Here is a 26,449-nt window from a genome sequence, read left to right on the forward strand (position 1 = left end):
TTTTTTTTTTTGTTATTTCTTTTTATTTTTTTCTGCCTTTTACTATTAAAATTTGACTTGACCTGAAATAATATTGTCTTGAAAGCCAGAAAAACCCATAATTTCAGTTACTGGCATCAGTAATGACCATATTATCCATATATATATACATTAGCCCACAAAATACATGCATACTTGTGCAACCTAAGTAAATACAATGTACGGAGACCCAGATCATGCCTCGTATTCACAACAAAAAGGCTGTCTGGTTTGACAGGAGGTGCCCCATTTCTGTCAATAACACCACCGAGAGCATTAAAGGGTTACTCAGTACATAACGAGCATCATTATCACTCTCAAACAGAAGGATTCGACCTCCCTGATGCTGTTTCCTACACAGTGGGAGGGTGAGCGAGGAAAAGGGAGACTGACAGGGAGAGAGAGAGAAAAAAAAAGACATGCAAATGAGAGAAGGGCGAGGGAAAATGAGAGAGAGAGAGGGGGAAAAAACAACAAATGAACAAACTAAAGCACTCATAGGAATTCACTGCCTCCCCTTTCACTGCTTTTAGACCGCAGAGCGAGACGAGAGGGAGCTGCTGGGGCAAAAGCACATTTATATGAGCACAAATGTGTGTGTGTAATGGTGTGTGAGTGTGTGTGTGTGTGTGTTGCCACTATCTTTGTCCTTGACATACTGACATCAGGCTACTGTCATGTGACACTCTGTCATTGGCCACCTGGCAAATCGTCCACCTTCTCACGACCTCATCCTCCAGTGACCCGAGGCACTGCGTCTGCCCCCCCAACTCACCCCACCCCACACCCAGACCAAGTCAGAGCCCCTCCTCCCCCCTACACCCCCCCCCCACACACACCACCCCCGCCTTGCTGGGAGAAGGTCGAATGGGTCACCGTGTCCTCATCTGTAATCCGCTGCCATTCGTCGGCAGCCGGGGCCGGAGGAGGCAGCCTCGCTACGAGGGGAGAATGCCCAATTAGGCAGCTGTCACACAAAGCGGGGGCTGCAGAAAGAGAAAGAGAGCAAGCGAGAGTGGGAGAGAGAAAGAGAGAGAGGGAGGGAAAAAACATCCCCTCCTGTCTGCTGAAAGGACAAGCAGCTGTGGGTGCCAATTACAGGGATATGTTAACCCCTTGGACCCTATTCTTATCGTTCAGGTGTCAATCTTGAGGCTTACTATCCAGTTACTACTATGCATAATTCAGTGTCTACTAAACTCTATCAGTGCTGAGTGATATATTTAGTCAATACTGGTATACTGGTTCAGGTGGTACAGCTTGATATTGGCAGATATGTAAATGGCCTAAGAGCTATAGAGTGGCACAACTGTCTAACTGCTTGCTTGCTGTGAGAAAGGAGATCAAGTTCAATCCCTAGTCAGGAGTCTGGGAATAGAAAGCTCTCCCCCGCCCCAAATGTGAACTATTTGATTGTTGAGAGACAGGTGATGTGATACGGGGAGTCCTGCCTTGCAGTCCCACCTTGATACTGACGATATGTACATACAGCTTTAGAGAGACCTTAGTATTGGCATATATGTACACAGAGCTACAGAGCTGCTTACTTGTGAACTGCTTACTTGTGAACTTACTCCACGGTCAGGAGTCTGGAAATACAAAGATTTCCCCCGCCCATGTGATATGGGGAGTCCTGCCCTGCAGTCCCACCTTGATACTGAAGTTCAATCCATAGTCAGGAGTCTGATAAGGAGTCTGGGAACAGAAAGGCCTCCCCTGCCCATGTTATAGCCCCACCTTGATGTTGACCGATATGTACATAGAGCTAGAGAGCTCTAGGGTGGCACAACTGTCTAACTGCTTACTTGTGAAGAGACAAGAGACCTAAAAGTTCAAATCCCATCAACATCACAGCCCACACTCAGGAGTCTGGGAATAGAAAGGCCTTCCCCATGTCATAGGGGGAGTCCTAACTTGCAGTCACACCCGAATACTGATTTTCAGTGTTGGTATATATACACATAGAACCTGCTGGGTGTGTTGATCTGTCTGACACTTACACTATAATATAATATAACATATAAAATATAAAACTAGCTATGTCACTGAAGTGCAGTGTCCATAAGGCTGCATGATACCTACACAACTTAAAAATAACGTCTGATACATAACACTGACATAAACACCATAAACATGTCATGGAAGATAACATATGCTGCCATGACAGACTGGGCAGAATCCAAGAATTCACAGTGCTGAAACAGCTGAGTAAACACTAGAGACAAGCCGTGACACAACAGCTGTTTAACTACAGCTTCTCAATAATTTGTTTTATTTAAGGTTCGACAACGCTTGGGATGCTGCCTACTGCTTACCCATGGTGTTAATCAGGGGTTGGGCAATCTGGCAAAACTATCATATCCTGATACCTGCCATGCAGGTGTGACCTACTTATACCTAGAAGCGCCGAGCTCCGGTCATCTAGTAAGGCATCGCAGTGGTGCATGAAGGCTCCACCTCACAACTTACAGGTCTTAAAGTATCTGCTGCTAACATCTTTGTGCCAGATTCCTTCAGAGAACTTGAGTCCATGCCTCAAGTGGTCAGATCTGCAGTGGTGGACCAAGAAGGGACCTACTCAATATTACATCTAATGATACTGCATTTTATCAGCACCACCCTGCACTACAACTAATGTATGCAGAGTGAGGAACTGCAGTATATATGCCCACAAACAGGCCCTTAAAAGGGGTTAATTGTTCCCTCCCAAAAAGGCAGGGAGAGAGTGAGGTGGCCAAGTTCACTCCTTCTTTATCTGGCTTATAATAGAATAACTCTCTGTTTACAGCCAGTGTCACGCTCAGCTGAGGAACCTGGCTCCACTTATTTAGCACCTCGAATGGTACCAGTGTCATGCCGGAAATACATCCCCATATATTTGTCGGCCATGCATGTGGCTCTGTTCCAGTCGATCATATGTGGATGTGTTAAGCGACGGGTCTGGAGCTCTGCAAATGCACACAAAACCGCTTGTCTAGTCCCCCCTATAGAGAAGAACAGCCAATAGAGCTGGACTCTCTGGAGCAGCTGAATATGAACGTATTGGCACCATGCTGCCTTATTGCCAGGAGTGGGCTAAAGGGGCATTGAGCTGTGGAGCAGTGAAATGGTGTTCTCTGGAATGATGGTTGGTGCTCCATCTAAAGATTTTTTGGAGGAGTTGTGGAGTTGGGGATGAGATGGGACGGTGCTCTTCCAACATCCTGACCTCTCTAACGCCGCTGTGAATTTAAGCAAATCCTCACAGCAATACTCGTCCAGTATCTAGTAGAAAGCCTTCTTCCCTGGACAGTCGAGACAGTCACTCCAATAAAAAAGAACAAAACAAAAACAAAAAGAACAGGTGTCCCAATACTTTTGTCCACATATTTTAAGAAATTATGTTTTGCAATGTTTTCTCACTCACTGCCATGCATAGCCTAGTCTGCCTTAAGGAAGGTGGTGTTGTTACCCAACATGTGGTAAAATACATCACAGTGTACCCAAGGTATTGGATTTAGTGCATGGCAGTGAGTGAGAAAACATTGCAAAACATAATTTCTTAAAATATGTGGACAAAAGTATTGGGACACCTGTTCATTCATTGTTTCTTCTGAAATCAAATGTATGTTCAACGTTCAATTCCCCAGACTTGGTGAGCAGATCACACTACATAGATAATAGTCCTTGAGCAAGCCTCCTGAGCTCTACTTTCTCCTACTACCTGTGTTATATGATTAATGATTGAAAGGTAAGCCACTTCGGCTAAATGTGTCATCCAAAGGCTCAACCCAACAAGCCCATTACTAACCCAGCAGTTACCTTTGTCCTTTTGCATCTATGAATTCCAATGAACTAAATATCAACTGCTATGTGACACTCTTACCAGTATACCAGTACAGTTAATATATATATATATAATATTGTCACTGTCCAAACATATATCTCCAACATGGTGAGTTTACAGGGTTTTTTTATTGGACAGCAGCGATATATAGGCCAGGACTAGAACCACCAAACATGTCAGTCGCAGATGTGCAGCTCCAAAAAGAGCTGACAATGCAGCAAGGACAGGAGTTCTCAGAAGAAACACGTTCACCTTCCCCTGTACTTTTCCATGGTGCTCATGCAGCCCTCAGGTTCTTCTCCCCCCACCCATTTTTTTTTTTTTGCTGTCACAATCTCTCCCGTTTCTTCCCATGCCCCGGAAAAGAGCAGGCAAGTACAGTTACTGAATATTACAAGTTTAATCAGAGATAAATGAGGCCCTGGAAGGGAGAGCGAGCTGACTCTGGGCTGAATAATCTCCCCATTCTTAATTAAATGATTGAAGAAAAGCCAGCACATTAAAAGGAAGAGAGAGCCTGGGTCCCCTGCCTTTTCCCTAGATGGGAGAGAAGTTAATAAGACAGTCGAGCCTAGTCAGTCATCAGAGCCAAAATCGGGAGCCCAGAAGAACAGAGAGAGTTTTCAAGGATGTGACCGGGCTCTGACGGAACGAGGCCGAAGGCGGGTTAGATAAGGCATGGCAAGACTTAAATTGAAACTACTACTTTAATTCCAAATCAAAGACAACAAGCGCATTTGCCTGATAACTTCCAAATAGGTAGCGTGTGGAGCTGGCACAAAGCACACGACAGGCACTCTCTGCTGAATTCTCTATTTTGTATACACTGTAAAACATTTATAGACAGGCCCACTTGGCCAACAGAGCGCTTTTTTCGAGTTGACTCAACTTAGTTTAGTAGAAACCTCTCCCATCTCACATTTTTCTCAACTCAGAAACATTGGTAAATGAGCTGCACTTGAAATTGCTTAGTCTGTGGCTCCTCCCCCTCAGTTTGTTCACTGTTATTCCTATCTGTAGAGCGCTGAGTACCGGGATTTGAACTTACAATCTCCTCACACTTGATGAGCAGCAGTTAGACCACAGGGCCACTCCAGAGCCCAGACACAGTCAGAGTAAATTTACCTTGGACACAGATATTTACATGGCTTCACAGCTTTGGGGTGGCACAACTGTCTAACTGCCTGCTTGTCAAGAGTCAGAGAGTCAGAAGAGACAGAATCCTGTCAACCCCACAACCTTCTGTGGTTAGCAGTCTGGGAATACGAAGGCCTCCCCAATGTGATATGAGGGATAGGAGAGGGCTATTGCGCTACCACTATGGGTACCACCTAGGGATTGCAAGATCGAGTCCTGAGTCACGCTGCTTTGCCATCAGCAGCCAGAGTCGGAGAGAGCACAATAGGCCGTGCTCTCTTAAGCGATGTTGTTGGCTGGCATGGTGGGGCTGAGGACACGGAGCTTTCCTCCTGCCTGGTGATGTTGCACTGGTGGGTCGGGCGGATTGCTGGTGCTAGGGGGAGCTACGAACGGGTGAGTTAACTGGCAACTCAGTTGAGATGGAGAAGCAAAAAAATGGCACCGGATAAGGTCCAGTCTAATCATGTCCACTGTCCATGTACAACCAAGAGGTTTAGGCAGAGGAAAAAATATGATCTACTTGTTAAAACATGCTAGGTGATCTCCAGGACGATGATCTGCATCTACTGTTTCACAGCTTTTTTTGTGTGCCACAGCAAATATCCCTGCAGACATGAAACTTTAACAATCTAATTCATCGGGGGCTACCGACACTTGCTGTGCCACAGGGCTTAGGCTCGGTCAAAAAGCAGAAGGTTCCGACTGGGATGGCGAAGCTCAAAATAAATGTGTTGACAATGGGGCTTTGTGTGTTCCTCTCCTTTTTCTTCAGCTGGAGAGGTGTCATGAATAATAAAACACACCCGTCCACACGTCTGCTAAATTTAAAAGCCGATTCCCTTTCAAACGACTCGTTTTCCTGCAGAATCACAGAAATGCTTGTCATAGCAGTGGTGTGTACAAAGATAACGCCTGTCTCCACATGAGAAGCTGGAGGGGTAGGCCTGCACCCCCCCTCCCCCTCTCCCTCTCCGTGAACGGCTTCCAGATTCTAGCCCATAGCAGCAAATAGATCGTACGATGAGAGAACGCCGGAGCCTATTTTTAACCTGACAACTTCAGAACAGGGCATAAACAGATAGGATGTGAACCACTACACTACACTACACACACATCGGCAGACACATTCACACTCACACAAAAGGGATCACCACTGAACAAACATGAAACCAGACAAGCGAGGTGTACGAGTGGCCTAAAAGCGTTGAGGTTCCACAAGCTGACCAGTGCGGAAGCCCATCTAGGCTACAGCAAATATAGGCCATACCACATTCAACACATCTGACTAGTCCTGTTTATAGGGCAGGATGGTGTGACAAAACTTCTTTTAAAAATATATGTTACATTCAATGTCAATGTTAACGCACACTAAAGTGTATTACTCAGTAACTACAGGGACTTCTGTACAAACTGGTGGGGCTATTCTTTTGTAATAGATGTTTATAACAACACTTTCGGCCCGCCGGCTGTCTATAGGCTTTTTAAGGGTTGCATTAGCCCACGTCAAAGACCACCCTTCATTTATTTACACAATTAAGTATTTCACAGAAGCCTCAAAAACTAATATCACATGTTTCAGTATTGAGTGAGTCTACCTTCACCTTCACTACAGCTTCTGTTCCTCTCCGGAGACTCACTTTCAGTGTTTCTGCACAAATCTACAGGGAGATCTTCTGTACCACCAAAGTTCAGTCAAAGTTCAGTATTTATCTGCCCAATTTTAAACAGCCAGTTATACAAGTAATGCTCTTAAAGCTGAGAGGGTGAGGAGTGGCACATGCCTCCTGACACGTGTAATTACAGAAGAATCACACTTACTGAAGTGTGAGAAAGAGACAGCCATCTAGAGCAAGGCCAATTGTGCTCACTCGGGCTCTGGCTGCTGATGGCAGGCAGAATGACCCGGGACTCGAACCAGCGATTCTCTGGACATAGTGGCAGAGCCTTAATAATAATACTTCTTTATGGCCATTTTGTTGGGAAATTGATTAAATGAAGGGTCATCTCTGACATCTAGGACACAGAATGTCCTACACCGAAGTGGTGGAACGAACGTCCCCTAGGTCTCCGAACGGCAGAGTCGCTCGCTGTCTTCAAACACAGACTGAAGACCCACCTGTCGAGGTGTTGAGTATTATAGTCTCCATGTTGTCTTTTGTGTTGTATGTAGGCTTAAATGGTATCTTTGGATCCTAGCCTGTACGAACTAGCTAGGGGTGTTTTCTGAGTAAACAGTGAAGCACTTTTGTAAGTCACTCTGGAGAAGAGTGTCTGCTAAATGCCTTAAATGGAAATGTAATGGAAATGTAAGCAAGGCGATATATTGTGATAAAAAAAAAAACTAAAAAAAACATATTTTAGGAAAAAATGTAATAAGAATGGCATACAAATCACAGCATTATACACATACAATTTTTGTATATAAATGATTAATTAAAAATTTAATTGACATACTACGCCATACTGATATTCTCTCACTTTACAGTATCATGCACTGTTCGATGCATTGTTACAGCCCTATATTTAAATATATCACACTGTAAAACATCAGCCAGCTCCACCAATATGGTCCTTTCCATCCCCTCAATCCCTGACCTTATCATCCAGTTATTAATCCCAGTGCTTATTATTCAGCAACTACCATCAATTATTCAACTATTATGAAACTAATATGCATGTTATGTAGTTGTGAGAGTGAAGAACTGAAGTGTGCGCCCACATCAGAGCCTGCAAGGTCAAAGAGGTTAATAGAGGGCTAAACTTCACCTCTATAACACTGTATATGAGTCAGATAGTCATATTAGCATAGTCGACCTAACAGTAGCCTAGTGTTGAGTAGCGTTGAGTGCTGAGCCTCACCCACACATGGGCCAGATCCTATTGCCTGTCCCTCCCGTGCTCCTGGAATGCTATGCGTACCGCGATCCGAGAACAGCTGACTACACACTTTCCCTTGCTTTGACTTAAATAATAATAAGCACTTTTGAAGGACTTGAAAAAGACAAAAGTAATGAACGCAGCTCCGGAGAGGTAACGCAGCTCCTGACACAGACGGATGGGCAGGGCGCGGCCTGTCAGTGGTGGCACTGCTCACTCTTACCAGCGCTAATTAGCGGAAATGAAGCGGGATTAAGAAGTTAATAGGGGGAAAACGGCACGACCTGCAAGGCTAAACGAGTCAGCAAACTTCTGAAGGGGGCCTGTCTCTTTAAGCAGTGTTTACACTACTGCTATCACTCCTGCTCTCTTTGTCTGTCACCTGGAACTGTGTGCAAATACAAAGAGCTCTCAACAGCGTGTTGGAGGACCACTTGCTGCTGTGTTCAGCCTACATGAGGGTATTTATTTTATAGTATATACCCCCACATTCATTACTACTTAAAAAGTCTAGAATTAGAAAGAGGAGCAGAACATCAGCTGCAGATGATCAGAACATGGTTGGAGAGGATTATTCTGAAGGAGTCTGGAGTCTTATTTAAACCTCAGACGTTTAGTCTGGTCTGCTCTTGATTGAAGTTAAAGTGAGTGGTGAAGAAGATCACCATGACCAGATCCAGAGAGCTCTCTGAGGCCTTCAGAAAGAAGGTTGTAGACACAGATGAGTCTGACAAGAGGTTTAAACAGATCTCAGAACTATTAGAAATCAGCCGCTCCACTGTCCACTAAATCAATTACTCGTGAAACAACAACCCAACATGGTCAGATCAGGCTGTCCTAGAAAGTTCAGCCCAAGAGCAGACCTGAAGATGCGCAAAGAAGCCTCCAACAATCCTAAAATGCTATTGTGGGACTTTGGTAACTGTTGTTGCCACAGCTGATGTCAAAGTACAGCATCTATCGTCGTTCTTCTTGTATACATACTATTCCATTCATGATTATACTGTATCTCTATGGCGTAGGTCATTATACTGTAAGATTAAAGTGTGCCAGAGGACACCTAGACAAAGATCTGGAACAATGTGCTTTGAACAGAAGTATCTTCAGACTTTCCCTGATATTTTTGTCATTTCCTGACATTGAAAACCAAATAAAGGTACCATATTAAAGCATACACAAACTACCCTGCCCGGAAAGCTTTTATGAAAAATAAAATAAAACAGTATGCATATTCATATTGTTCATAAAGCCATTTTCATCCAAATTAAGCATAATCATACATCGACTGAATGGGCAGACTCTCAGGATTACAATGATAAAGTCAGATGTAAAGTCAGAAAAGTCAAAAGTACAGAATTTAACCTGCTGACACAGAGCACGGTGTAATTAAACATTTAATTGCCTGATAAAAAAAGGAATATGAAAAAAGTAGCTTGTTGTTTAAGGAGTTAACAACCCCCCCACCAAATAACCCCTCCTTCAAGCAGAAACTGAAGACGATAGACTTCTAAAAGCATGTTAGCATGAGTGTTAACTAGAGGGTACGAGTTCAGCACAACACCACATGAACACAGGCCTGTGGAGAAGCAGCCAGGGAACAGCATGTCTCAGGTTGTCTGCAAATGGGAGAGATGAGGGAAAGCGGCTGAGCAAATGAGGCCCTGGCAGCGCTCAGTCAGCGCACAGTGAACTCTGTTTGCCCAGTGCACACAGGCGCACAGGGAGAGATGACTTTTACAGAAACCCCATCCTCCCTCCCTTCACTTTCTATCTGCCTCTCACTAACACACACACACACACACACACACACACACACATCATACACATCATATACACACTTGCTTTTATATAACGTCAGGATCATAGATAAGCTCATACATACCGAATACCACATATGTATTTTACATGCACACACACACACACACACACCGTGGTTGGTAGAGCATAGTGGAGTATAGTGGACCACAGTACCCCAATAAGAGTCACAGGCCCAAACTCCGAACGCTGCATTCACTAACCTGTGTAACTTAGATAGAAAGATAAGCAGCTCGGGATGCTCCAGAGCATCTGGCAAACCCCACAGAGGTAAATGTAAGCACTTATTAGAGATGTAATGATTCACAAAGTTCATAATTTAATTTGTTTATTTGTTTGTTTTGGTTTTTTTTGGGGGGAGGAGGTTTGCTTCTGTTCATTCTCTGGCCTCGGGAACTATATTTGCAAATTAGCCAGATGGCTACCACCGGCACATTTTCTTAATGTTGATGAATGTGTGCTGTCCCTAACAAATGCACAAACAAATAATCAACTATTATTATAACAAGTATTTAGAAGAAAAGTTATTCCTCACTGTGGTTTCATACAGTGTTTCAATCTAATGGCCAGGCTACAACACAACAACATAATACGCTGAGACACAATTTACATCCCTAAAAGTTTCATCCCTAGCACTCATGTAATACAGATATGCCCAAACATTGTTTTGAAATATTCTTGTAAAACAAATACAGAATATACTTTAAAAGCATCAGCTGTCCTTAATGTTGCGATGACTGACCAATACAAACAGTCCAAAAACTTAGACTTAGAATAGAATCTGTTTACAGTAGTAATATATAAATATGCTGTAAATATCTACACAATATAATATAATATACGTAATATAATTGTGCTAAGTTTCAGCATGTATTAATGTATAATTGTACCATAAGTATCTATATGTAATAATATGTAACTGTACGCAGTAGGAGTGTAATGGTTCACAAAAGTGACCATTCTGTTCACACTGCAGTTTGAACCTCACGGTTTCATAAGAGGTTTGTACACTGGGAGAAACAGCAAAAAATACATTAATTAATAAATAAATAAACCCTAAAAAATTATTTAACTTCCGTTTAAACGAACAGTTGTGCAGGTTGCAGCTTATTCCATCTAGCGCTGTACAGCGCCCCCTTGGGGTAGTTAATATAGCTTGTAGTGTCTTCACTAAGCAGTGAAGTGTAAACGTAGCATGTTCAATGTGTTTTCACACACACACACACACACACACACACACACGTCCTCGTCTGATCCACGAGTTGAAAAGACAGAATTTCAGTTAGATAAAGAAGGAAGAGGACTACAGTAACCATAGCAATACTCCTTAATCACGACAGTTCCCACAATACCATGCAAATCCAATGGTTTGCATCTAAGGCTTTCCGGGTATTCTCGCTTGTACAATTACCGTATTTACCCTGATAGCGAGTACCATGCAAGTCTCTGTGCAACTGTGTGCACTGAACTGTGACTCACATACCGGTTCGGTACTGCAAGTATCTATATGTAATGTAATATGTAATTAAACTGTGTCTATATTTAATATGTCATTGTAATGTAAGGGTGTGTCTATATGCACTTATATGTAATTATACTGTAGGTATTTGTATTAATATGTAATTGAACTATCAATAAGTATATGTAATTGTATTATAAATAATGTAAAACATGTAAAAGCACTGTTTCTATATTGAATTTGCAATTATAATGTAAGGGTGTATATATAATATTATACTGTAAGTATTTGCATTAATATGTATAAGTATATACATAAGTATATGTAATATGTAACTGTACTGTATCTATATTTTAAATATGTATATGTAAATATGTGTATGTAAATATATGTAATATGGATTTATACTGTAGGAATTTGAATGAATATGTAATTGAACTATAAATAAGTATATGTAATTGTATTACGAATAAGTGTATGAAAAAGTATATGTTATATGTAATTGTACTGTATCTATATTTAATATGGAATTGCAATGTAAGGATGTGTCTATATATTCTAAAACTAAACCTAATCCTGACCTCAAACTTAGTACAGTTGGTTTTGCCCAAAACAACAACTACAACTACAACTACTACGAGAACTTTGAAAAAAATAAAACTTCCCAAAGTCAGGGCAATTTTGTTGATCCTGACAGTGAGGTTAGCTCAGTTTGTCCTCTGGTTTTCCTACAAAGTCAGGACATTTGAAAATGCGCACACACACACACACACACACACACACACACACACACACACACACACACACACACAGAAAAACAGAAGCACACAGACACCCATACGCACTCAAATTCCCTCTCACACACATGCACACACACACACACATTACACACTCTGCGTCTCTCTTTCTCTCTCTCTGGTGGCTGAATGTCAGGGGGTGAGCGAGTGTGACCTTGAGTGGCGTCAGAAGCACAGCGAGGGTCGCGCCGCCTGCGGCCGCCCTTGAACTGCATCTGCAAGACAAAAAAGCCCTCCATGCCGCCCTGATGGATATCTCAAACATCCTGCCTTTCTCCAGCGGGTGAGCAGATTGTCAGTTTAGTGACGGGACGGTTCGTCCAGGCTGTGCACCTTCAGTTCAACACCTATCTGGCAAGCCCACAGTACAGCACAGGAAAGGGGGGGGGGGGGGGGGGGGGGTGACTCCCTATTCAGATTCAGATGACAAAAAAAAAAGATTAAAGGGTCAATATCAAGAGTTTGATAAAGACTCATATTTAATTCTCTCCCGGTAAATATAATCCGTTTGTGGCCTGTTTTGAATGCATCATGGTTGTGATGTAAACTATGAGCACATTTGAATATTACCACCCATTGAATCAATGGAGAGATGTAACGTGGCCTATTTTGGCCTGGACTGCTTTTACAATGAGGCACAACCCGAACAGAGGTCAGCCAATCAGAATGAAGGTTATTTACATTTACCAGTCCAGCAAGGTCTAGTACAGCAACAGAATCTGTTTAATTCATTAGATTAAATGGACGTATTCATAAACCCACACAAACTTTAAGCGCAGGTCTGTAATGATAACATTCTTTTTTGGGACGAAATATAATTATTTACAATTAATTACATTTTTGTAATTTTAAGACCATTTATATAGATATAGTGGTAATATACTAGCATAATAATGCAATTACACCCTTTCAAAAAGAAATATACTTTTAATTAATAATAATATTTAGACGTTGGAATTAGAATATAAAAAAGTTTAAATATAATAATAAATTTTGCATAAATACATTAAAAACACACGTTTACTCACATTAATAGGCTTTACTTACTAAGTAAACACAATGTGCAATAAAGGGCAGCAAAAATTACTGAGAATATATATTTCATATATTGTACGATAATTCGGGGACATAATTATCGGGACAGGCTAACTTCAGCATGTGGTCGTCCTGGGGACCTCAAGTGAAGCAATATAAGGTAAATATAGAATATGGTCTCTTTCAATAGAAAATAAACTTTATACTCTGTTGTTTACTTGTATAGGTGTGTGCTTAAAGATATATGATCATAAATTAAAGTTTTTCATTTGTGTGATGTCACAACACTGAACACACTTGAACATGCCCACCCGTTCAATGAATGGTAGTTTCATACTGGAGTGAAATGGGAATTGCTACATGGTACAATTCAACCAGGACAACAATCCAAACAGGGGTCAGCCAATCAGAAAGGAGGTCATTTCCATATACCAGTCTACCAAGAACAGTAAATATAAATCAGATTATTTCTAAGATAAATAAATAATAAACTGAGCAGGTTACAACTGCTTTTGATACATAAACCCACACAAACTTCAGCACTCCAGTCGAACCTGAGAGAAATATAGAATACGGTCCCTTTAAATGCAGAGTAAACATAATACTCATTCAGGTGCTCGTATAAGGGTACAGTTGGACCGCTGCAATGCCATCTATGTCCACAGACACGTTACACAATCGAACGCGCAGCCAAACCCGTAGGCACGACACAAATTGGTGTGTATAGCATTACATTAACACTTCGTGGAGTGACACCCAAGACAGGGAGCTTTTTCGGAGAGGGCGTTCGATGCAAACAGAACATTTATGACGTGAATGATGACAGCTTCTCAGAGGCACGGGCCCCCTTCCGAGGAAATGGAGCTGGCCCTCATGGCCGATGAAACTCTACACCCAGCAGACGGCGGCCATGCCTGCACCCAGCTGTTCTTGTCCTGCACTTGGGTGTGCTTTAGTCCGCACCCAGTGCTTTCTCATTTAACCTCCAGGGAGCCCTCAGGGAGGGGACGGAATTCAGTGTTGTTCATCATCCTATTCTGGTATGGCCGAGAACATGTTGCCAGATATCTTATCTGAAAATACTGGGCCTGTAAGGTTGGCCTGTGCGGCCTGCGGCATAACAGCTAAGTTTATAAGAGCTGGCAGAATGCTGGGGCAGGGAAAGTTCCCTTTCTGAAATATAAAGGAAAGTAATACACAGGTTTCAGTAAGTTAACCCTAGGCCTTTACCGTAGCTGCTACTAAGATAATAGGGAGGGTAGGTAGATTTGAAGGGGAAGCTGGCTGGTTAAACCATAACCACAATTCAATATGATACAGGGTGTCTCGAAGTGACCCCATTTTTATTCTGATGCAGTAATAATTGAAAAAATTAAACAGCGTCTGTAAATACGGCTGTCTATATTTCCATTTGTAGCTTTATCAGAAAAATCACAATTCAATATGATACAGGGTGTCTCAAATTGACCCCATTTTTATTTTGATGCAGTAAAAATGTCATTAAACATGAATTAAACAGCGTCTGTAAATACGGCTGTCTATATTTCCATTTTCATACTAAAACAACATGTAGGGTTGGTAGATTTGAAGGGGAAGCTGGCTGGTTAAACCATAACCACAATTCAATATGATACAGGGTGCCTCGAATTGACCCCATTTTTATTTTGATGCAGTAAATTATTAATTTTCAGACCTTGGAATTGTAATATAAAAAAGTTTAAATACTAAAACAATATGTAGGGTTGGTAGATTTGAAGGGGAAGCTGGCTGGTTAAACCATAGAGGTGTGAATCAGAAAATTCACAATTCAATATGATACATGGAGTCTCAAAGTGACCCCATTTTTATTCTGATGCAGTAAAAATGTCATTAAACTGAATTAACAGCGTCTGTAAATACGGCTGTCTATATTTCCATTTGTAGCTTTATTAGAGCATCGCACACTTCCACACAGTTCACTTTCCACCCTGCTCTTTGATTTCAAATAAATAAATAAACAGGAAGCCAATTTTTTTTCAGAAGGGGGATGTTCTGTCCTCATTGTAGGCCAGCACAAAGTGATCTGATTACACTTCATGCAGTATAATCAGTACTAAAATGAGTACTTCATGTGCTCTAGTCTGTCAAGTGTACGATTGTAAGTGACAGAAACAACAACAAGAGAAAACAAACAACAACAAAAACAACAACAACAAAACCGATTAAAAACTTTACTTCAAGATCCTTGAAAGAGTTTAAACTCTTTTGGCTGCCAAATACCTTTTCGAATGTCAACAGATATTCATTTTAATATTTATATGCCTTCGCACTGAACACCTGTCAGAATCCTGATAAAGACGTGAGTGATGAGGTGAACCTGGATCAGCAGCTCAGTTTGAATAACCAAATAAAGAAAGGAGGATCCTTTATGTAGACTCCTCGGCCTCCTCTGCAAACTAAAAGGCTCCAACAGTCAGCCAATGGCAGAGACAGCCAATGGCATTTAAGCAGAATGGAGCTTCTATCAGAAATAAGGCTGGGCGATATGGTAAAAGTATTACATTGTGATATTTAAAGACATTTTTAATAAGCAATATTAATTGTGAACTATTCAAATACTCTCCCGTACTGAGTAGAGTGATTCCTACTCAAAACATGCTGCATTTCATCCAATTAAACCAAACCGATGAACGATAATTCCAAAACATAATTATCGGGACAGACTAACTTCAGCATGTGTCCATCCAGGGGACCTCAAGTGAAGCAATATAAGGTAAATATAGAATATGGTCTGTTTCAATAAAAAATAAACGTTATACTCGGTTGTTTACTTGTATGGGTGTGTGCTTAAAGATATATGATCATAAATTAAAGTTAATATAATCTGTATAAAGACAATACGGCTGTGATGTCACAACACTGAACACACTCGACCATCACCACCCATTCAATAAATGGTAGTTTCATACTGGAGTGATGGAAGAATTGCTACATGGTACAAGACCAATGACACTGTTTGTTCTTTAAGCACTGACCTTTTCCTCGATATGCTTATAGAAGTAATTTTGTGTACCACAATAAAATTTAACACGATACAATAAAATATTGTTATATTGGCCAGAATCCCATTGGCCATAATCAGAAGAATCCCAAATGAGACCCAAAGGAGGTATAGAGATACAAAGCCATATACCTATCATTACCAGTTTTCTATGGAAATTCATTTTTATGAAATGTTTAACAAATTGTGTTGCTATTGTGGATCTCCAAATTTATTCCAAATCATTTTGGAGCATTTCTATTGGCCTATTCATCATGAAATCTGGAAACAATGTAAAGAACAACGGCCAGATTTACATTACGCTAAAAAGTAAAAAATGACAAAAATCATATCCAAGGTTTTTGAGTGACAGCAACAACCTGCATTACATTCATGACCTGCAACACCTGGGTCTGACTACAAACAAAATTTCACTATTAAATTACAAAAATTCAATAATTCAATATCAAAAATAAATTATTCACCCTTATAGCCGATTCCATCAGATGGACACTCTTATGGTTACTTCTCCAAAACAGAGCCATTTTAACCATTTTTAGTGTTTCTAGTCCTTTCTGAAAAAAGAAATGATCTGCAAATCATAGAATTTTTGCATCAAACTGCCTGGAACTATCATAAATATCATGATATCATGATCGCCCTGACAGCAAACATCACACACACTACATATAGCCTACCGCCCAGTTCTTCCACAGAGTCCAGGCCAGACTCTTCACAATACGCTCACTCCCGCTTTGTTGGAGAGGGAACGGGTCGGCCGCTCTTCCTTTTCACCCAACAGAAGAAAAGTTCCAGTGAGTTTTATCACACAACTCTAAGGAGACCACCTTCATTAACCCCAGCAAAGAAAGATCAAGCACTCATATGGCCAGATGCGTTTTCAGGCCCTTATCAGGCAGCCTGAATGTGAGACAAGCTGATCTTAATTAAATAGCGCTCCCAGCCAAAGGCTATGCAGCAGCTCTGCGCGGCGCTCGTTTTCACCCACTTCACGGCCCGCCTCGCCCCAATCAGCATGAAGATAATTCCAGCGGCTAATGGCGGAGAGCTCCTTTTGACTATGAAAATCCTTCCCCTTATTAAATAACAGATTGTGGTGTGCAATATCTCCAGCAAATGGTTTTACTGGTGATTGTATGAAGCAAGGACTGGGGGGTAAATTGGATCAGCCATGGCAGGTTCCTTTGCTTTGGCTTTGGGGGTCAGTTCAGAAGACCGCAGTAACTCCTGCTGGTTCTGAGGACAAACGGCATTTAGTGCAGGGATGCACGATGACGTCGGAATAACATCGGTACAGGCAGATAAGCCTTTAAACTTATTATTACATATCATACTATATGTCCAAAAGTTTGTGGACACCCCTGCTAATGAATGCACAGCTACTTTAAGTTGCAACCATTGCTGACACACATGTGCCCTTGCACACACACACACACACAGCTTGTCTAGTCTCTGTAGAAAAGTCCTGCCAATACAATAGGACTCTCTGGAGCAGATAAACATGAACCTATTGGCACCATGCTGCCTAATGCCAGACGTGGGCTAGAGGGGTATAAAGCCCCCCAGTACTGAGCTGTAAAGCAGTGGAATACATGTGTTCTCTGGAATGATGGGTGGATGGTGCTCCATCCAGTACTTCTGGGATGAGTTGGGGAGTTGGGGATGATGAGGTGGGGTAGTGATTATCCATCCAAAAACCTGACCTCACTAACGCTTTTGTTGCTGAATGCAGTCAAATCCTCAAAGCAATCCTTCTCCAAAATCTAGTAGAAAGACTTCTTCCCTGGACAGTATATACAGTTACTCCAACAAAAGCTGGAGAATTTTTTTTTATACCTTTAATAAGTTTGAGCAGGTGTCCAAATACTTTTGTCAAAAGAACTTTTGTCTCTTTTTTTTTTTACCAGTTAGAAAAATGTAGATATTTTATACTCTTTATGTATTTGTATCATCAGTAGATGTGTCACAAATATCAGATATCAGACGAATTGGCTTACAATTGCAATATTTATATTTTAGTTATATTTTAATAATCATTATAACCACCATTATAACTGCTTTGTGATTCTAACACTAAGTAGTGAAATTTCCTTTCACTTTCTTAAATTTCCTTATCAGTTTCTATCTCTGAGTGAAACAGTGATGAATTCTCTTTACGTCGAGGCCTGTTCCAAATCTCGGGGCATTAATACCGCTGGATATAGACACTGCCTCCAATAGTTTCTTCAACCAATGTAAACAGACAGTCCGTATAAAAATAGCCTTTTTGTGAACTGGAAAATGTTCTTGTGCTGGACTGCAGTGTGTGCGCTCCGTGTCGCTCGCATACCTTCCTGCCTGCGAACTGCCAGTCTAACCCTGGCCCGACCTTCAGCGCGGAGAGGCAAACAAGGCTGACCCACAGCTAAACTTTCCCCAGCTGGATGATAAGCGCCTGTTTAATTATATTCATCTACATGGATCTGACATTGTTCCAGGATGAAGTCAGAGCTCTGCAAGGTTACCGAGTGCTGAAAGCGGATGGGAATTTTAAAAGGTGCACGCTGCAGCGCTTTGCAGCCAGCGACTATATTTTCTTCTTTGTTCCATGAGCCACAGAGGACACAATCCCTATCTGTTAGCATTGAGGGCAAACAAAGGGCCTCTGAGGGAGATTAGAGGCACGTTGAGCGAGATTATCAACTGAGAAATCTCACAAAAAAGGCAAATGTCACTCAGAAATGAAATATTACTGTAGTTTCCACTTTTTCTGCAACAAAACACACAGACAGGACTTCACCTGAGAACTAACTCTCTCTCTTTTTACCTTCTCAGAGTAAATGGCCACCCAGCTCGACCTGCTGGAAGACTGTCCGCTGAGGTCCCCTCTACCTGCGTCAGACCAGCTGCCACCTACCAGTCCGACCATCAGGCCTCCTACCCACCACCACCCATACCAGAGCAGCAGCACACCCACCTACCACTGCTACCTGTTTAATGACCATGTTCAAACCTAAATGGACTCGTAACTATCTGCCACTATTAATATCACCACTATTAACTATCTACACCATGATTATTATATTATGATTATGATCAGAGCAGTTCAACAGTATACATGGTTTGGTCATTTTTATCAATAATCTATAAATAGTTCTGATCAGAGGAGGATGGGTCGGGTCCCCCTTGTGAGTCTTGGTTCCTCCCAAGGTTTCTTCCTCCAGCTCTGAGGGAGTTTTTCCTTGCCACTGTCGCCGTTTGGCTGCTCACTGGGGGTCTTTGATCCTTCATGTCTTACGTTATTTTTTTTTTGTCTCTGTCTTTTATTAATTACTAATTATGTAAAGCTGCTTTGTGACAACAGTTATAAAAAGCTATACAAATAAATCTGACTTGACTTGACCTCCCAAAGCCTGCATTCGTTTTGATGACCGCTGCAAAGCAAGCACACACACTCTTGATCTTAATGGCTCCTAAACGAATCGTGGAAAAACCTTTTGGAGGTTTTATAAAAGTTCAGAAAGGTTCTTTACACTCGCTTCTCATTCTCACAACGAATTTAGTCATCAATGCCTCTTCCCACCCACTAGCTAGAACTCCCCTATTACACTATGTTACTAGTGCTTGGAGGGTGAAAGTGGTTACACGAGTTGCACGAAGCCAGCCAACAGTATCTACTCAAACTACCACTAATGCAACAGCACTGAACAGCTGAATGCACTTGGAGGAGATGCTAGCCTTCATGTGGAAGCAAGGCCAATTACGCCCTCTGGGACTTTCAGCCTTGGATGGCTGTGGCATCCTGATGACAGGGCCAATGCTTCGGCAGCACTTGGGAGTTCCCTAAAGAACCATTCTTTTAAAAGGTCCAATTAAATACATTCCACCTGCACAATATATCATTTCAGCATCGCCTTCGCACTGTACACCATCGCCGGAGGTGCAATGTCACTTTAATTTGGACATTAAAATTTCTACTAATAAATTTTTGGTTTATACAAAATTGTTTATACAAAAGGAAAAATGCACTGCTTGCATTTTCCATGGCATATTTAGCAGAAGCAGATTAGATCTACCCAATAGGAATTGTTTTGTGAGTACATTATTAATAATCATGACATGTTCCCTCACTGACTTCTAGAGAAATGTGGTGGAAAATTCCTGTATTTTTAAATTTCTTCATTTCTATTTCGATTCTTACAATATTGTGCAGCCCTACCCGACATTCATTTACTCCTCTAAAATGAGTTCATGTAAAAACAGTCAGCATTTATTCTACATAAGCAGTTTCTAACCTTAGACTGAAACAGGCTGTTTGCGTTACCGTGCCTTTAAGACTTGCATGCCTGGGCTCTGAGTGGCGCAGCAGACTAAGACTAAGAAGCTGACACTATGGCCTGTTCGAATGTCGGGTCATGCTGCCTTGCCATCAGCAGCCGGAGCCAGAGAGAGCACAATTGGCCGTGCTCTCTCTGGGTGGGTAGGTGGCGCTCTCTCCCCTCATCAATCCCACTGCGGTGCTGATCGGCTGATGTGCTTGTCCTCGTCCTCCTAGTGTTGGAACCATTGAAAGTTATGGGGGGAGTCCTAGTGAGGGGGTGGGTTAACTGGCTCAGCTAAATTAGGGAGAAAATTGGGTTACAAAAAAAAAAAAATCTGAAAAATCTGCATTATTTATTTTTGCCATTTTTTATGTTTTGGCTTAATGTGAATATGGCAGTTGCTCTTTACATTTGGTCAAATAAATTATGACGAATTGACCAATAGAAATGCACCAAAATATAATTTTTTTTCCATTTGACCTCCATTGTACGTTAAGAAGGTAATGCATGATTATTTGTCATCACAAACCCAAGAAATTAAAACAAGCTGTTTTGCAGCTTATCCTCCATATATGGACCATGTGAACCATTCTAAGCTTTGCAAAAGTAACTAAATAATAATTATGTCCGTTTAAAACAAACAAACAAACAACAAAAAAAGGTTTAGCATGATATGGATGCTTTGAAAGTGTGGATTCTCCCATGTTTCACTGCACATTCACTTTCATTCCCTCCACCGCAGCTCTGTGACTTATTACAAAGGAAAATAAAAAAAGACCATCAGAGCTACTTTATTAATTGAAGCTGGAGTGTAGGCGCTGGAGTGCTGCTCTGTGTGTATGTGGAGGACATTGAAGTTTTCATGACAGCAGTGGGCCCCATCACTCACAGGCAGGTCAATTCTCTGTGATAGATAGGTTTACATGTGTGTGTGCACGGCGCGGGGCGGGGGGGAGGAGAGTGCAGGGCCGCTATAAAATATCTTTAATGGCTGCACCCGGTGCTGCTCCAGTCTTCATCACATTTACAGGCAACTTGGATGTTTTATCACCTTCATCTCTCCTTGCTTCCTCTACCTAGGCCCACATGAAGCGTGCGGGTGAGAAAAAAAGGCACTAGCCCCAGCACTAATTAGATCATTGCCCTTATTTACAGCATTCAAATGTTTTCAGGTCAGCTCTAATCTCATCCTAATCAGTAAGGTCAAGCCACAAAAAAGTGCAGATGGCTTAGAAAGGAGCACAAAAAAAAAAGGCCAGCTCTGTCAGTTGTCTGGCTAGAGTGTCAGCCGCTAACTGCTAAATAGCGTTACGTAAGCAGCACAATGGCACAGAAAAAGGTTAGTGGTGAATGCTCTCTGCGGCTGCGGGTGAAGCCGGGGTTCGCTGAACCATATTTGAAATGGTGTCACGGCAGCCGACCAGAGTTTTAGCTCCGCTGGCCGAGGGTCACGCACCGCTCCGCGTCTCACCGCTGACAGGTTCGAAAAAGGTTGCTTCAGACTATTTAAAATCTCCTCGGCTTGACTTTGACACGGCGGAATGAGATAAACTTGTCTGCGAGGCTGTGAGGAAGGGTGGAGGGAGGGCGCTCTATTCAGCACCTGAATTCAAGGTGACAGCTTCGTCACCTCTCATATCTTATGCAACGCTTCCTTTGTCAGGGAAAACACATTTGGCTAAAAGCCACCGCTCAAAACTTTCTCGAAAAAGGAGGGGAAGAAGACGCTGGAGTCCGACTCCCACGGAAGACATCTACTAGCATATCAAAGGAACGGGATTCATTCAGCTATCAGCAACATCTAGCAATCAAACAAGTGCCACATATTTCTCTTTGTGTGTGTAAGTGTGTGTGTGTGCTTCTCTGTGTGTGTATATGTGTGTGTGCACCTTTGGCCCAGATAATTTTCACACAGCGTAGCAGTTCTGGTTCCGTGTTCCACTTCCATTATGCTGATGTCTCAAATGAGCGCAGCACTCTGCAGAAAGAGTATGAGGTCTGCGCTCAGCCACATCACTCTGCCCTGCAAAGGGAACCAAATTTGCATAAACTACACTATCAAAAATAGAGGCGCTACAAATGGCTTTTGGGTGACGCTACAGAAGAACCACTTTTAGTCCCATAAGAGAAGCATCTTCGTCATAGAGATGTGAAGAACGTGAGGGTGAAGGATCATGTAAATGATGTAAAGGTACTTCACCAATGGTTACAGTGTAAGAAAAAGTGGTTCGTCTATGGTATCACCTAAAGGCTTTTGTAGGGATGCACCAATCAGCGATTCCTGTGGCCGATTCAAACTAGCCAATGGCTGACAGCTCTACTGTATCTGATTACAGAGTCAAAAGTTCTTACTTCTCCATCTCAGTTTGGTCAACAGTACACATTAAGCTGAGCCTCACTGGTAAAGTCATAGTAAATGAGCTGCAGCTGAAACTGATTAAATACTGTGTGATATGTTTAGTCTGTGGCTCCGCCCCCTCAATCTGTTTACTGTTTATTCCCATCTGCAAGTGAGAACATCACATGGGGGTGGTTGGGGGCACCTTCCTATTTTCAGGCTCCTGACCATGAAGGGCTGTGATGCGGATGGAATCCAAACTCATGATCTCCAGTCTTACAAAAAGCAAGCAGTTAGACAATTGCCCCACCCTAGAGCTGTAAAACAATCTAGAAACCAGTGTCCAAGTGACCAATTTCCTCAGAACTGTGTTTGTATGGAGTGTAATTTCACAGCTGTAGGCCAACTCATCAAGTGTGAGGAGCTCATAAGTTCAAATCCCAGCAAGGGCTCAGCGCTCCATTGTTAAAAAGCCTGCTGTCATGTGATAGGGGGAGATCTAACCTGCAGATGGGAATAAACAGTAAACAGATTGAGGGGGAGGAGTCACAGAATAAACATCTTACATCTGCAGCTCATTTACTAAAGTTTTTGAGGCTCAGCTCAGTATGCATTGTTGACCAACCTGGAGTGCAGAACTACATAATGTGAGTTAAGAGAATTGATTGATGAAACTAAGTTGAGTTAACTCAAAAATGCTCTGCGACCTTTTAATTGATCTTTTTTTTTTTAAGTTGACCTGACCTTACGTTTTCTACAGTGTAATAAATAAGAGCCAATGCATATCTGCCAAAATCGATCAGATAGGCCAATAGCTTGTTCAGAGCTAAAACTGGCCGATTCCGACTAATCACCCCTTGAAGCCTGGCCTTTTCCATGCCAGGGTGAATAAGTCGTCCTCCCCGTGACCTTTGACGGTAAGCACATTTAAAGCTAATGTTTCAGTGGGCTGCCTGCTAAATGATGAGTGATTAATTAAATGAGTCACCTATGATTCATTCAAACAGCCAGCGCAGACACTTTCCAAATACACGTCTGGTGTCTGCAGGGCCACTTTCTAGCTACAGTTGAAAGACTGTCTGGAACATGTGGAATGAAGCCGAGGTGCTTCATTTCCTGGTCCCTTTCCCGACACTTTCTGGCCCTGGCAAAACAAGGTAGGAAACCCTGCATGACCTTGACGTGACTCCTGTGTGAGATAACAACCTTGAACTATATGCGACATTCAACAAAGGCACAGAGCTCTTTATCCGCTCAACAGAATGATCTGGATCAGGTTTCAAGCCCCATTATTGGAGATGCCCACTAAAAATACACCAGTGAATAGGGAAGAGCGGCCCCAGAGTGGTATGGATGATAATTATCTCAGGTTGGAGGGAAACAAGCTGCCCATCTGGGTCAGATCTGAGGCTGATATCTCCATATTTATCTAATTCACCATGACATAACGACTTGCTTGCTTACATAGTAATGGCGGAGAGCGTATCAGAACTGCTTACTTAACAAAAGATAAGAAGAAAGTAGAGGCCTAACAATACAGTGTATTGTACTGTATTGTATTGAGCTGTATTGTAGCACCATGTGCTGGCCAGCATATTAGTTTATGGGCAGCGTGTCAGCTTTAAAGCACTCTGTAAAGGACACTATAAGCCTTTGTAGCACATATTAGCATAAAAAGCCACTCAGGATATCTGTAATGTATTTTTTACTAGTACACATTTTAATTCATAATGAAACTAGTATTTCTTTACTTTTTAATTATATATTTTTTTATTTAACTTTATTTTTACTAGTAATAATGTCAGATCAACAGATCTATAAAGCCAATTCGACCAGCTATATTGCCAGGACTACATACCCTTAATGTAATATTGACTAGTCATATGTTACCATTCATTTACATGGAAAATCATCCTGTCTTATCTATAATTACATTTTTACTATTTTACAATTATAGATATCCACAATTACATTCCTATTAAAAATATTAAATCCAGATATCTACAAAATACTACTAAATCTACTAAATCTTTATTATTATTCTTACTAGTTAAAACTATATTATTCATCTCTGAAACTGCACAGATGATAAACACATATTACAACTAGTCAAAACTAAACAAATGTGGAATTACAGTTTTTACTATTAAAAAGTTATTGTAGATATTTTTAGTGTATTTTATGAGAGCAAAAATGCAATAATTAGGAGAGAGTAAGATTTCATGTAAATCAACTAGATTTCATGTAAAATCTGTCTAGAAAATTACATTCCATGTCGCCCCTGACGGGTACCATGACTAGGTAGATCGTCTAATAAAAAATGTCATAGTTAATATTTTGGATGGATTACAAAGATTACAAATTACAAAAAACAAGCGTCCAGGCTTTTTACTGTCCTGCACCGAAGAGGTGGAACGAACTTCCCCTGGGTGTCCGAAAAGCAGAGTCGCTCGCTGTCTTCAAACACAGACTGAAGACCCAGCTCAGTACTCAGACAGAGTGTAGTGTAGAGTATTGTGATCTCTGTACTGACTTCTGTATTTAGTAGTCTCCAAGGTTAGAGGTATTTTAAAGGATTACAGTCTATACAAATGCCTTCAACGTAAATCTAAATGAAAAACTGAGAATTTCTACTAGTAAAATTGTATTACAGAGACGTTAAATTAGAATTTATAATGGTAACAATTAGGTTATTGCTTGTAACGCTGGTGCCATGTCATGGCTAAATGGCTTGGCGTACATATTATACCTTAATGTTTTACAAAAAGCATATCAACATAAGGCAAATTTTCAAATCTCCTTATTTCCTAATCAACATACGGGTCTTTACATCCCACGGAAAACGATACAGAAGAGCACCTAATGCTCCAACTGAGCGATCCCAATCAAATGGTTAAGCAGCTGCATCCATTTGATGAATGTGAAGCGATGCTTCCCCCAGGAAGGCCAATGGCAGCAATAAAAGCAAACCAAAACAAGGCTTTACAAAAGACTGCAGGCCGAAAGGCTCCACCTTTCTTGGAGGGCAGGTATTAGCATATCAAAGTGTCATGCTCAAACCACAGGACTGTAATATTTACTCAGCTGTCTTTGGTGCTTCTGTCCTCCCGACACCACAGATTCCTTCCTCAGACCCAAACATGGAAGGCAAACACACAACGCCCAAACAATGTGCCATGACCTGAACTTAAAGAAGAAGAAGAAGAAAAAAAAAAAAAAAGAAGCTTCCCCCGGGTAACAGCGTGAACTGTATACCCACCCACAGTGTAAAGGGTGACCACAGTTGCTCAGCAACAGATTAGCCTCGCCTACTCTTGGGTACAGTGATTCATTGGAGCAACATTTGCACCCTCTCAGATCACGGGCATAGGAGTTCCCACACACTGATACCGGGCCAGCTGTTGACAATGAACTGACTTTAACTGTCCAAAACAAGAGTCTGTCATTGTGTTAAATATCATATTACTGTGACTTACTGTGACTCCAGCATGATTTTTTTTGGACTACAATGAATGGAGTTTCATTTGTTAATACTTATTATATATATATATATATATATATATATATATATATATATATATATATATATATATATACATACACACACACACATTTTTTTTTTATTACCCTGGATATGTTGCAATTAAAAATGTACACTGGATACATTGACATAAAAAATATATTTCTTATAATATTTAATACTTAATTGTTATAAGTAAACACACTAGATTAATTGTAATTTAAAAAAAAAAAGATATAGATATATAGTATACAGAAATGTACTTTTTAAATGCAACATATCC

The 26,449-nt window shown here is 41.3% G+C and overlaps 1 protein-coding gene across 4 annotated transcripts in view; it reads right to left on the minus strand.

Annotated features, from left to right (window-relative positions):
• The window catches only part of nrip1a (nuclear receptor interacting protein 1a), a 52,737-nt gene that overhangs the window by 16,722 nt on the left and 9,566 nt on the right, over positions 1-26,449 (minus strand). Inside the window, exon 1 of one of the 4 annotated variants that reach the window (XM_072691563.1) lies at positions 895-983. The exons of the other annotated variants lie outside the window; for them this stretch is intronic. The gene's annotated coding sequence lies outside the window, so the exon portion shown is untranslated. Of the gene's footprint in view, positions 1-894; positions 984-26,449 lie in introns of those variants that run through there. 4 annotated transcript variants of the gene reach the window in all.

The sequence above is a fragment of the Salminus brasiliensis genome, chromosome 11 (assembly GCF_030463535.1).
Source record: "Salminus brasiliensis chromosome 11, fSalBra1.hap2, whole genome shotgun sequence".
Classification (NCBI taxonomy): Eukaryota; Metazoa; Chordata; class Actinopteri; order Characiformes; family Bryconidae; genus Salminus; species Salminus brasiliensis.